The following is a 12,153-nucleotide window of genomic DNA, read 5'->3' on the forward strand; positions in this document are numbered from 1 at the left end:
TTGAAGGGATTGGAGGCAGAAAACAACTTTCAGCATGGTGATGGAAAAATGAGTATGCTAGCACTGCCAGCATTTGCCACTTCTCTTTCCAAGTGACTGAGACTTTCCAGAGACAGAGCACCCTCACACTGCAGAGAAACAACTTCTTTATCCAGGCAGCTTATGCAGTAACTTGAAAAGAATAATGACATTGCCTAGAAGGCTGCAGATCAAGTGGCACAAGCCTTGATGCTGCTGCTCCTCTCTCATCTACCCTCACATCCAGGACCTGGAAAGATTTTTTCCTCACAAGCAGTATGCTATTTCACTGGCAATTATATGTGTACAACTGAACACAGGCAAGCTTGTAATCATCGATTGTCACGTTTGGAAATTCCTCTTGTACTCCTCCATCAGCTTGGCTTTTAATTTAGAGGGAAAGCTGTTTTCTGTGTTATTTATCCTAGGCAATTTCCAAACTCTTCAGTGTCCTGAACTCTTTCTAGGAGGTGCTTTGCATGACATTTACTGAAGCAGAGTGGTCGAGATCAGACAAACATTATTACTGTAGCTGTATAAGTGTATTTATCACTAGAAAACACAATATGTTTGTTTTCTTTTGCTGTCATTATGTCTCACATGATTACATGTTGGTAATCTATTGGCTGGAGGGGTGTTTGATGTGTCATTCCATGCTGGTCTTTAATATTTTGGGTGATGTGACACAGACACCTTTTGTCAAGTCCTGTAATGGCAAAGTGGGGCAAGGAAGTGTGAGGGGTTGGGTCAGCCTCGGTGACTCCTCCAATACACCTTGGCATTGCAAAAGGTGTAGGACTTTTCAAAATTCAGGGCTGACTGATGCAGTTCTTTGGAAGTGAAGCCGTGTGGTTCCAGCAGAGCTTTCATCTCTCTGTGGGTTGAATTAAGGTTACACTAGAGAAATCAAGTTGTGTGTAGAAGTGTAGAACAGCTTTGGCCATTTGGATATCCTCACGGACTCACACTGGGCATCATGCTTGGAAAGCCAACAGTCTTTAAAACCAGGTTTAAATTTCCAGCAGAATGTGCAATCAGAGGGTAAGTGGTTGGAGTAAATGGCAGTAGCAGCAAAGACCCCACAGCAAGAACTTTGGTGACAACTGTCCTGGGACCATGAACTTCACTGACAGTGCCATTGGTAAATCCAGCACCACCATTTGCCAGTGCTGCTGTGAACATTCTTCCTGGACTGAGCTACCACGGCTGCAGTCACACCTTCTGCTGAGTTGACAGCCCTAAATTCACTTCCTTTGTGGATAAGACAGAAAGGACAGTTTATAAACACACACATATCAGTGCTCCACCTAAAAGAAGAAACATCCTTTTTCCTGAAAGTAATACAGCCTCATCACTCACACAGATTTACATTTATTATAACATAGCATAAATAATGCATTTAAAAGCTCAAGAACATAGAACATTTTCCATATAAAATCATAGGAATGATTTTACAAAGACCCTGGTAGCCCACTATCCTATTTCTAAGCCTTGGCCAGTAGCTGGTGCCTAAGAAAGGGCATAGGAAAAGGGTAAGTGTAAACAAGATTCAACAATTTGTGCTTCAGGGACTTCCTCAGCCTAGTCACATCTTTGCAAATATGTAATGCTGGAAGAGTCAAAGGATAGCTGGGAGGAAATGGACTTCCAATTGTGGCAAACATCCAAAGTGATTTGACCCTAGTGAGTCATAAAGTGAAGAAATTAGGTATAAAGTCAGGGAAAACGAAGGTAGGTTGTGGGTTGTAGGATCAGCAGTGGAGTCAGGACTTCAACTGCACTGCTGGGAAAGGGAGCTGGCACCAAGGGAGGAGCTGCAGCCCAGCAGGACATCCCCTGCAGCCACTGGAGGCAGTTCTGCCACGGAGAAAGGGTTAGGGAAACCACTGGAAAAATTGTGTTGCATTTAATGTGAATTTGACAGTCCTCCTCCTTCTCAAATCACCCCACAGTACCATATATGAAGAGCTCCATTCATTTAGGCAAATGTAATGTGCCTCTTGGACTTGATCCTTCATGTTAAGATTTTCAGCTTTAAACTCAAGCGTGTTGGCCCATTTTTAAAATTCCATCTGTTGGGCCAGGCCTCCAGTCCTTGTCCCTAAACAACATACTAAGAGCTGGTGAAAAGCATTGATCCTCCCTGGTTGTCTGTAGCTCCAGCCATGTACAATCAGATGAGCCAAAATAAGCACAAACTGGGCAACTATTCCAAGAATGAAAACACCTCATTTGTTGAACCTCCAGGTCTCAAAGATGCTTTGTCCACTTCTACTTCAAACTTTCCAGAAAGAAAAACCCTTTCTTCCAAAAGATCATGGATGTAAAATTCCAGATGGATTGTTGCAGACTTTGAAAATTAGGGAAAAAAATTGTCTGAGACTGGGAAGCTACTGCAACATGAATACTGTTTTGGATTTATGTCTCTCCTCAAAATGGTCCGAAATATAGCTGCATTGGACAATATGATATATTTGGTAGCTTGAATAAACCTGCAAAGTGCTGTAAAATATACATATTGCATTTCAGTACACTAGAAACACTGGAAGCATTATGAGACATTTAAATAAAACATTTTACTGAGTATTAAATGAGAAAGCATTCAGATGGTTTTGACTGGAGAGTCATGCATTTAGAAAACCTGAGCTTTTTTACACACTGTAATATTAGTTATTTGGCAAGAGGCTCTCTAAACCCTCATTAGGAAGATTGCTGATTTGGCAGCAGTGAAATGTGCCTGTTTATGAGTAAATCCTCACATTATCTTTCTCTGCTCTTCTATTTTGCCTTTTTCCACTAAATATTTCTCTCTGGAGCCATTCCACCACTGCTTTCCTCTGATAACCCATTGGCCCTTCTAAATGCAGGACTTCCTGCAGGTGATGAATGTCTCCTTCCAAAGCCCGTGAGCTACAGCTTTGAAACCATGCTGAAGTGCCCATCTCCTTCCCCCTTTTTAGTGCTTTAGCATTTCAGGCAGCAGTCAAGCCAAGACTAGCATCTGACACTTGTGCGTGGGAGGAGGTTTTCCCCAGGCATGATGTATAAAATTCTTTTGTTTATTTATTTGGTTTTTTTAGGTCTTTAACAGTCCCCGTTCCTCATTGTGATGAATATTTCTGTCATGTTCAGGGCTATAAAATGAGCTGTTATCTGCTTTGCCAACCTATGAGAGTCCTGGATTAGGAAACTCACCCACATGTGGGATCTGGGTCTCTTTGATAGTAGCTTGCTGTGGGTTCAGTCTTTCCTCTGCTTCCCTCTACTTTGGTTCCATAAGTGGAAACCTGATAGAGGTGAGATGTATCCATAAAAAAGACTTTGAGTGGGATATTCTCCTTTCTAGATCCACTCTCCAAGATTCAAATATGTGCAATGTAGGAGCACTGTTTACTCTTCCCCTCTGTGTGAAAACAACAAGGCTGTAAGAATAATCGACCTAGATTAGGCCATGCCAGCTAATGTAAATTAACAGTCACTAATTATGAATGTGGGAGGGGAAAAAGCAAAGGTCATTTTGACCCATTCTATCCCAAAAGCTTGGAGTCTGTTCAGAAAAACTCCTGCCTACCAAGACCCACTGAAAGCAGTGCTTTGATCTCTGTACAATGCACTCAATTAGAGGGAGGGAATTCTCAAACAAAAGCTTTTTTAAATTTCCTTTAGAATGAATAATTTTGAGGGTGGTGGAGGATGGCAACAACAATTGAAGGAAATAATCGCTCACTATTTGCCCAGACATTTCACTGGAACATGAAAAGCTGTGAGGAAGCACCTTTTGGGGGTGGGTACAGGTACAGAGCTGCACACAGCACACCGAGGTCTGTGTGGGTGCAGAGGATGATAAATAGCCATACACACATGGATTTGTATGGCACTTGTCTCGAAGTATTTCACCCTATGGACCTCGCTTTCTCCAGCAAAGTTAAGGCCTGCAACACCTCATCTAGAAACCAGAGTGGTTCTTTCCCAAAATGCGTTCATCTACCAAAAGTCTCACATTAGCTGCAAAAAGTGGCAAAGCCAGATATACAGATCACCCCCCTGCCCATGGCATCATTTGCATTGGGAGAGGAGAGCAGCTCATCTGATTCTCTCCTAAGGCTGTGAGGAACTTTATCTCCCAGCCTGGACTGCAGGACACTTAGCAGACCTGGGTTATCCTCACAGCTCAGCCTCATTTTTCTTAGTTCCTACTTATATGCTGCCTCACTGACTCTTCCTCATGTCAGCTATGCCAGTTTCAGCACTCAGTTGACCACAGCCCTGTGGAAGTAAGTTTTTCCATTCTTTTCTTCCTGTCTTTTGATAGTATCCAGTAATTTTGACAGCCACAGATTAAGTTAAACATGAACCATGGGACTATTGCCTGTGCAGTGCTGTCAGTTGCTGTAGACAGAGGGACAGTAAAACACAGGTTTCCTGGTCTGGCAGCATTTCACAGTAGGATAACTGGAACAGTGCTGGTGATGGCAAAATCGGTCCATATGGGTTTAACAGTGTTTTCCACAAAAGACATTTAAATCAATGTGCTGAAATGGAGTGGGAAGCTCTTCAGAACCAGCACACAGAGTTCAGATTAAGGTTTTGGCTGAACAGCCGTGCATACAAGTGAAATGATGTTATTTGTAGCAGATTAATAGAATCAAGCTCAGGGCAGGAGTAAGCCTGTGGAGATACGCGGCATCCATGTCAAGTCTTTTCAGAGACTGAGTTACAGATAAGCCCGTGGGAAATGTTTATGAGTAATAAAAAGACTTCCAGGGAAATTTAGATCTTAGAAACCCACCTACAGCTCATGTAAGGAGTTGGATTTCTGTGAGAAAGTCTGAGTGTGAGGAGCAGAACAGTGGTGGTGTTAATGGGGAACAGCAGGACAGCTCTCCTTCCACCCTGCAGCTTGGAAAGGGAAAGACATGATCTGGCACTTGCTGAAATTCAGGACACGAGAAGGCTGTGAACACAAACCTCAGCTGCTATTACTTGTTGAGCACTTTAAAGCCAAATCTGAATGCAATCTGTAACTGGTTTACTGCATGTTTGTAAGTCCTGCCACCTTCTGAAAGATTCCTACTCTCAAAGTGTGGTTAGGCATGGTGCTTTCACTAAGTCAAGGTAAGGACCAGAAGAGGCAGGTGGATAGTAGGTAGGAGTGGTTGTAAGCAGACTCGTGATGGAGATGCCCTGATTGCCCCTGACTCAAGACATTTGGCACTGGGAATCTCAGCTTTCCCTCCAGAGGAAGAGCGGCACTTTCAGGGTCATGACCATGACATCTCAGTTGTCCTCTGGAGATATCTCCTCAGGTTGGCTTCCTGAGATGCCTGAAGTTGGCTGAGATGTGTATGAGCCTTTGCTGCTGGGAGGAATGGTCCCAAGGACACAGCTCCTCAGGCTGGAGGGGCCCAGGTAAGCAGTGGTTGTATCAAATGAGAAAGGAGATAAATACCAGAAAATGTGATAGAAATAAGTTTCTGGGAGGCATCCTAAGGTGTTTCTCCAAACTCACAATGCAAAAGCACCATGGCTTTCAGGAAAACTGGCATCTAAATGAAAGGAAACACCATCTCCTGGTAGGTGAAGGCATAAGCACTCACTGCTGCAGGGAGAGGCTGAGCCATTTTCGAAAAGGTATATTCCTAGCAATAATGAAGATACCTGGGTATAAGTTACACGTCCTAACAGCATGGCACATACATTTGGAGGTGTAGTACCCCTGCTTAAGAGATGAAGTAATTCCTTAACTATTTCAATGCAGAACGAGTATTCTGAGAGAGATTATTTAAAATTTTCCTGCAGTCATGATTTAATGCAGTTATCTCAAGTATTTGCCACTGGCTACTGTCAGAGTCAAGATACTTGATTAGATCAGCTTTGGGTCTTCTTTAAAATGTCAGCTTCTGTATTCTGAGGATGGGGGAAGACAGTCTGTAGATCTGTAGGTCAGATATGCAGAAGATAAATACAATTTTCATGTCTTTCCTTTATGCCTCACTGACTCTATTAATGTGGCATGAAGAACAAAGGCTATCCAAGCCTAGGTTCAGTGTTTCAAAGTCCAGTTGCCTTTGCTGTCTGAGAGGGGCTAAAATGAGCTGTAGCCAGTATGTGGATCTGGAGCTTTCATTGAGAAGTGATTTTAGCAAAACAATGCATTTCAGACACTGTCTCAATTTAGGTGGAATTTCATCCACCCCACAAAGGTGTGCTCTGACCTCCACAGGCTCTCCCATCCCCTGTATCACACCCGTATCACACCCATATCACCTGTGTTACCCGGAGAAGTGCAAATCTGATACCTTCTACAAAGTCCTAATAGAGACACAACATTTTCCCTAGGGTCTTTGGTCCCTTAAGGTTTGACAATCCATGAAACGGCCCCAAATCACTAACTTTTATTTATGTTCTTGAACAGTTCCCTGCCACTCCAAGAGAGAAGCACGGAGCGTCCTAGCTCCACAGAGCTTACAGTCCCTGTTTTTATGATTTATTTTTAGGCTTTGGCTGATGGGCACAGTCAGCATCAAAATAAGAAGTTAAAGAAACAAATACTAACAGGTTAAAACAACAACAATCCACAGGAACACAAACAGAACCTGACTCTGGTTTTTTTTTGAAGCGCAAGAGACTCCAATAATTTATACTGGATGGAGCTCTTTTGATCTCTGTACTATCCACTTAAACTTTTCCATACAGTTACTCAACCATGCAGGCCATAAGGTTAAAGGAAGAAGATTTCCATGGTCAGATGGAGCAACAAGTTTTTTCTTTGAGGCTTTATTCTTTTTACATGAATGTGATGACAGCAAGTTATACAAAAATGCACCAGCTCATGCGTTTCGCTCTCCAATCTTTGATAGATGACATATATTCATATAACCCAGCTGTTACTTAAATAAAGCTGCATGTATACAATATGTTAGAGACAACACAGGCCAAACTCTATGATACAACTGTACTTAGGATACATAGGCTAAAATCTGTATTTTGTCTCCAAAAATCCTAAAACAAATGAAACTGACCCAACACAAACCACACAGCAGTGTCCTTCCAAGTCACAAGAAGATCAAGGTTCAAACTGACACTTCTGATTTTGACGGGACATTTTTTCCCCCAGTACAGTGCCAGTATGTTTTCGTTCTCTAACTGGGAAGTGGGCTTTCTGACTGTCTTTGATCCCCAGGGGAGTCCTAACCCTTGCAGTAATAATGTTTGTGCTTAGCTGTGTTAGATCTGGGACCTGTTATGATTGGGCACAGGAGCAATGAACACAGAATCACCTGCAACGCAACCATGCTAGGACATGCCAAAATTGCTCTTGGAGACTGATATAGGGAGCAGCACAAAGCTTACCTGCTCACAGGGGCTGGGTTTAGGAGCCAGCAGGGAGCTTTATGGCTCAGGGGGTGTCCCTGCCTTCTGCCCAGCTAGGGATGGGACTGTTCTTCATTTCTCACCAGGACACAATGAGTAAGCCAGGGATAGACACATAGCTCACATACTTAACAAGACATATCTACCTAAAATTGCAAATTGATTTATTTGTGGCTAGGACACATGGCTGGATCCTGGCTCTTAGATGTCCCACTGCTGCCTTGTATGATCTCAGAAAAGTCACTGTGTACTTCCTGCCCTCATTTCCATCAGCTCCCACCTCCTCCCTTATTTTAAAAGGGTATTGCTATTTAGCACATAGGACTCTTAGAGTTCTATCTTTCTTTTTGCATACCAGCCTCCTGTGTGTTTACATCAGGCCTCCAGTGACCATCATTGTGGTATCTACATTAAATCAAGATGCCCCCTCTTCCACAGATACCAGCAGCTCCACTTCATTAATCAATTAACCCTGGAGACCCAGGGTTAATTCATGCTGCAAAGACAGCATGAAGATTCTGGCTTTTTACAGATGAAAGAGTTAATGAAGAGCAACAACATTTTTGAACATACCAAGCCATGATAAATGGATGTAGGCAAACACAGGTCTTGACACTCTCTGATAGCACACAAAAAGGGCCTCGCAGTATTTTCTGATTCATGGACCTGACCAATCTGCCACTCCACGCTGTCTTTGAGTACATGAAAATCCCCACTCTCCCATTTGCTGTGAGAACATGTGTGTTGAGGGTTAGATAGGTGAAACATCTCGTATCTGTCAGCAGTGCCTGCAAACTGAGCAGGGAGAACTTCACGAGTGATTTGCACAGTTTCTGACTTGAATAATGTTAAGCTTGAAATGTCTGCAAGCAAGTCTCTGCTGCTGAAAAAAAAAGCAGAAGCAGGTAAGGAGAGAGAGTGGGAACTGCACATGGAAGAGATCTTGAGTTTCATCATGTCAAAACAAGAGCTGATATAATCCAGCAATAAGCCCTGTCAACCTGATAATGAGTCACCTGTAAATGGAGCATCTCTGCTCCACATTGTGCAGCCTTCTGCAGAATGGGACTGTTCTGATGCTGGGCATAGACCAACAAAAAACAACAGAAGAGTCCTTTGCCAGCAACTTCAAATGCAGCCCCAATCAAACCCTCTCAGGGAGGAGTTTTCCACATTCATCATCTGGCTTATCGACGCTGTCTTGAGCAAAACCTAGATGCAGGCTTTGTGAGTGCCAGAGCACATGAACAATGGCTGAAGCAGGGAGGGTGATGATAAGAAGAGAGTGCAAAGCACATGTTTCAAGTTCTACCTTTTCAAGCAAGTGTTGGGGCCGGGGAAGCTGAGCCTGGGCTGATTGCCAGCATTCCCTGCAATTTAATCCTAGCCCTTGGAGGAACAAGCTGTTATCCTCACTCCATGCCAGTGTCTCCCCCTTATCTCACATTCGAAATTCTTTAACCACTTCAAAACAAAGTATCTCCAAGGAACACTTCAGAAAATGTGTTTTCTTTTGTCTCTTGAAAACACTGATGAGAAGAAAAGCTCTTTTGTGTTTTGTGTAAGAAGCCTTTAAACGTCTGGGCTCTAAGTGCTCTCTTCTGTTCATTCACTTTCCCTGAAGTCTCACCGTGTAAGAGGACTAGTCCTTTCCACATGGAGGGCTGAAAATCTGAGACAGTGAAGAGGGGGAATCTTAGGCAAGGGACAGAGCATCAGGTATATAGAAAAACATTAAAGCAACACCAAGGGGCTGAGGAAGGCCAGCAAATGTGCCTGAGTGGAGTCAAGACACACCTTGACAACCAGCAGCTTGGGTGCTGAGATGGCTGCTGGCTTTCCAGGGTGATGTTTCCTCCTTTCCAGCTGTTATGAAGGCATTCATCTCATCTAGTTCACAATGCAAAGAGATACTACCGAGCCAAAACACTGGGGAGTGATCCAGGAGGTTTGTGTGCACTCAGAAAACCTGCAGGAAAAGAGTGATGAGGGACTTGGAAAGCTGCAGAGGTTCATGGAGTGAAGTGCGGACCAGAAAAGTGGGGTGTGGCTTTAGGAGTCCTGAGAAGTGAGACTGACTCCAGCTCCAGGGGCTCAGGGCTGCTTCCCAGTTGTTTTTATAGGCTTTCTTCTTAAAAAGACAGTGGGGGATTTGCCCTGCAGCAGTCAGTGGAAGCCTTTCAATTGGCCTTCAGGGTGGGGATATATCAACATCCAAACTACTCTGCACTGGGCCTTCTGCAAGCACAGCCCTTCAAAGGATAATATGAGAGAAAAGAGGGTTAACCCACCACTGCAAACTTACATGTCATAGAGAAGACTAAGGCACAAAACTGATAAAGCAAATATTGCCAGTGATAGCTGGTAGCCATAACACAATCTGGCCAGCTCTCTTTGGACAAGGAGTCAAGTCTGCTAAGAAGACCTTGCTTTGGCTGCCTGTGCTCTCAGATAGCCATACCCAGATTGCCAGGACTTGGCTATAACCAAGGGCTGTAGGTGTAGAAGAGCATGGTTTGTGAACCTCCTAGGAGGCTTGGTGCCCTGTGGTGTGTCTGCCTCCAGTACCCTCAGGAGTGCTCTAACCCTGTCCAGTGGTGTGCGTGTTCTCATGATGTCCTACTCTGTCCCACTGGGGACAACAAGCATGACAAACAGTGAATTCTTATCTCTCCAATTTCTCCACAAGTTATTTTTTTTAACCATGCTCTCTTTTAAGATGTTTTAAAACAACAAATCAGATGAATACTGGTCCTTTGCAACCACATATTCCCTGTGGCTTCAATCAGCATCTGTGGGCTACTTAGCTTCCTGTTTCTTTCTCCTTACCTGATTTTTCCTACCTGTGGCAATAATTTGGGTTCCTACCCAGAGATGCCACTGGAGAATCTTAAAAATTCTGCTATTGTTAAGGTAATCATAGATGCTGCATTTGAACAAGTTGATATGGTTCAATCAAAAAAGCAGATTTTTTTTTTTCTGGAAATATTTAGGCAGCGGTGTTCAGCTTGTGCTTCTTGTTGAAGTTTGGAACAGATTTGCCAAATCATCCTGTTTGAGACTCACAGTGTTATGGAAGACTGCATCTGGTTCATATGATTGCAAAGTTGTATTTGATGCTGGCTCAGAGAAGAACTGTGAGAACAATCTAAGAGCTGAGGCTGCATTGATACTGCAATGACTTCACAAAAAACCCCCCAAAACCTCAAATCAAATGTAAGTGCAATATGATGTTTTTCTGCATGCAATTTTCTTCTCCTGAAACGTCCTGGCACTTAGAGGTATCTACATGATGTTTAAATTTCTTAATCTTAGAAAGAAGAAAGCATTTCACTCCTAGATGAGGAATTGTGTGCAAAGTTCTCTCCTGTGGTAAAATTTTTTGTCTGATCTAGAAAAGCCCTACAAAGCTGTGTTTATGATTCAAGTGCTCATGAAGTCATAGCTCAGAATACACAGTCTTTATCTGGGATGGCAGGTTGCTGAAGTTTAATGAGATTTTTTGAGCACAGTTCTTTTTTTGCTCTTTTTTTCCCCTCTGATGATTTTAAAGCCTTGAATTCTCATCCTGCGAGCAGCCCCTATTGTGCTCCGGCAGAGGAGGGCTTATCTCCCCGAAGTAGGCGTCACGGTGACTGTTTACGAACAAACCACACAAAACTTGGCTAAATCTTAATGGGCCCATTTACGCAGTATCAAGGCTGAAGCAGACTTGGACCCCACAGCATGTTCAAATTACATGGCTTTAAGTGAATTTAGAGCTTGTCAAAGGAGTTGGTTTGACAGCCCAGGAGACTGAAATCCTCTGTTTACCTCCTGAACAGATATTGCATGGACCATTCACAAGTCCCCCTCTGTGCTAATCCGCAGAGGATCGGAGCTGTTACGGCTCCCAGCTCCACAGCCTGGCTCTGAATCCCAGCCTGCAACAACCTGGGCTTTTAGCTCTGGAGGCACCTACTTCAATCCCAGTTTGTCAGCCAAGACAGAGGCCATAATAAACTTCCCTAACATGTTCCAGTCCTACCCCAGAGAGCTCCTTCTGAGGGCTGAACAACTCTACTCTGTACCCAGTGAGTCAGATGGTACTAGCACAGAGAGGAAGCATGAAAAAACCTCAACAGCTTAGGGATAAGATCACAATGGGCAGAAAGAAACAAAAAAGGGACTGAAAGAAAGAAAAATGAAAATTAAATAGGAGGAAATGTTGGCCTGCTTTGCACTTTCCAAAGCAAAGGTATGCAGGCAATTGCATTCAGGAGAGATTTCCATTATTAGATCAAGGAGATCTCTGCAATTTCATTTTTATTCAGAACAAAAAAAGACAAAACTTCCAAGATCCCTTCAATGATGGAATAGTCCCCACTCCTCCTCCTACAAAAGTCTACAAAGACCTTTTTATCCCAGGGTTTGGTTCTTCTGGAAGGAGACTAGCTAGTTCTGTGTTGGCCATGAAAGTAGAAAATTACTGGCCATGTCTTCTGTTCAGAGTCAGAGAGTAATTTTTGGCAATTCAGGCTAAAACCAGGACAATTGTTAGGAAAAATGTTTACTTCGGTGGTGAAAGGTGGATATAAGGCAGAGGGGTATGCAGGGAGCCTTTTGGGGTGATAGGTATCCAACTAGCAACAAAACAGACAATACCCAGGCAGAAGGCCTACATTTTACCATGTTACTGTTGATGTTCAGGTCCAGCTGAGTTGTTGTCAGATGAATGGAAGGATGCTGCAGGTTTCTGCAGGGTTTGGGTTGGATACACTG

The 12,153-nt window shown here is 43.4% G+C and overlaps 1 long non-coding RNA gene across 13 annotated transcripts in view; it reads left to right on the top strand.

Moving 5' to 3' along the window:
• The window catches only part of LOC109144868, a 53,495-nt gene that overhangs the window by 17,239 nt on the left and 24,103 nt on the right, over positions 1 to 12,153 (top strand). Inside the window, exon 5 of one of the 13 annotated variants that reach the window (XR_005601845.1) lies at positions 7 to 2,609. The exons of the other annotated variants lie outside the window; for them this stretch is intronic. This is a non-coding gene — a long non-coding RNA (uncharacterized LOC109144868). Of the gene's footprint in view, positions 1 to 6; positions 2,610 to 12,153 lie in introns of those variants that run through there. 13 annotated transcript variants of the gene reach the window in all.

Source organism: Corvus cornix, chromosome 4 (genome assembly GCF_000738735.6).
Source record: "Corvus cornix cornix isolate S_Up_H32 chromosome 4, ASM73873v5, whole genome shotgun sequence".
Classification (NCBI taxonomy): Eukaryota; Metazoa; Chordata; class Aves; order Passeriformes; family Corvidae; genus Corvus; species Corvus cornix.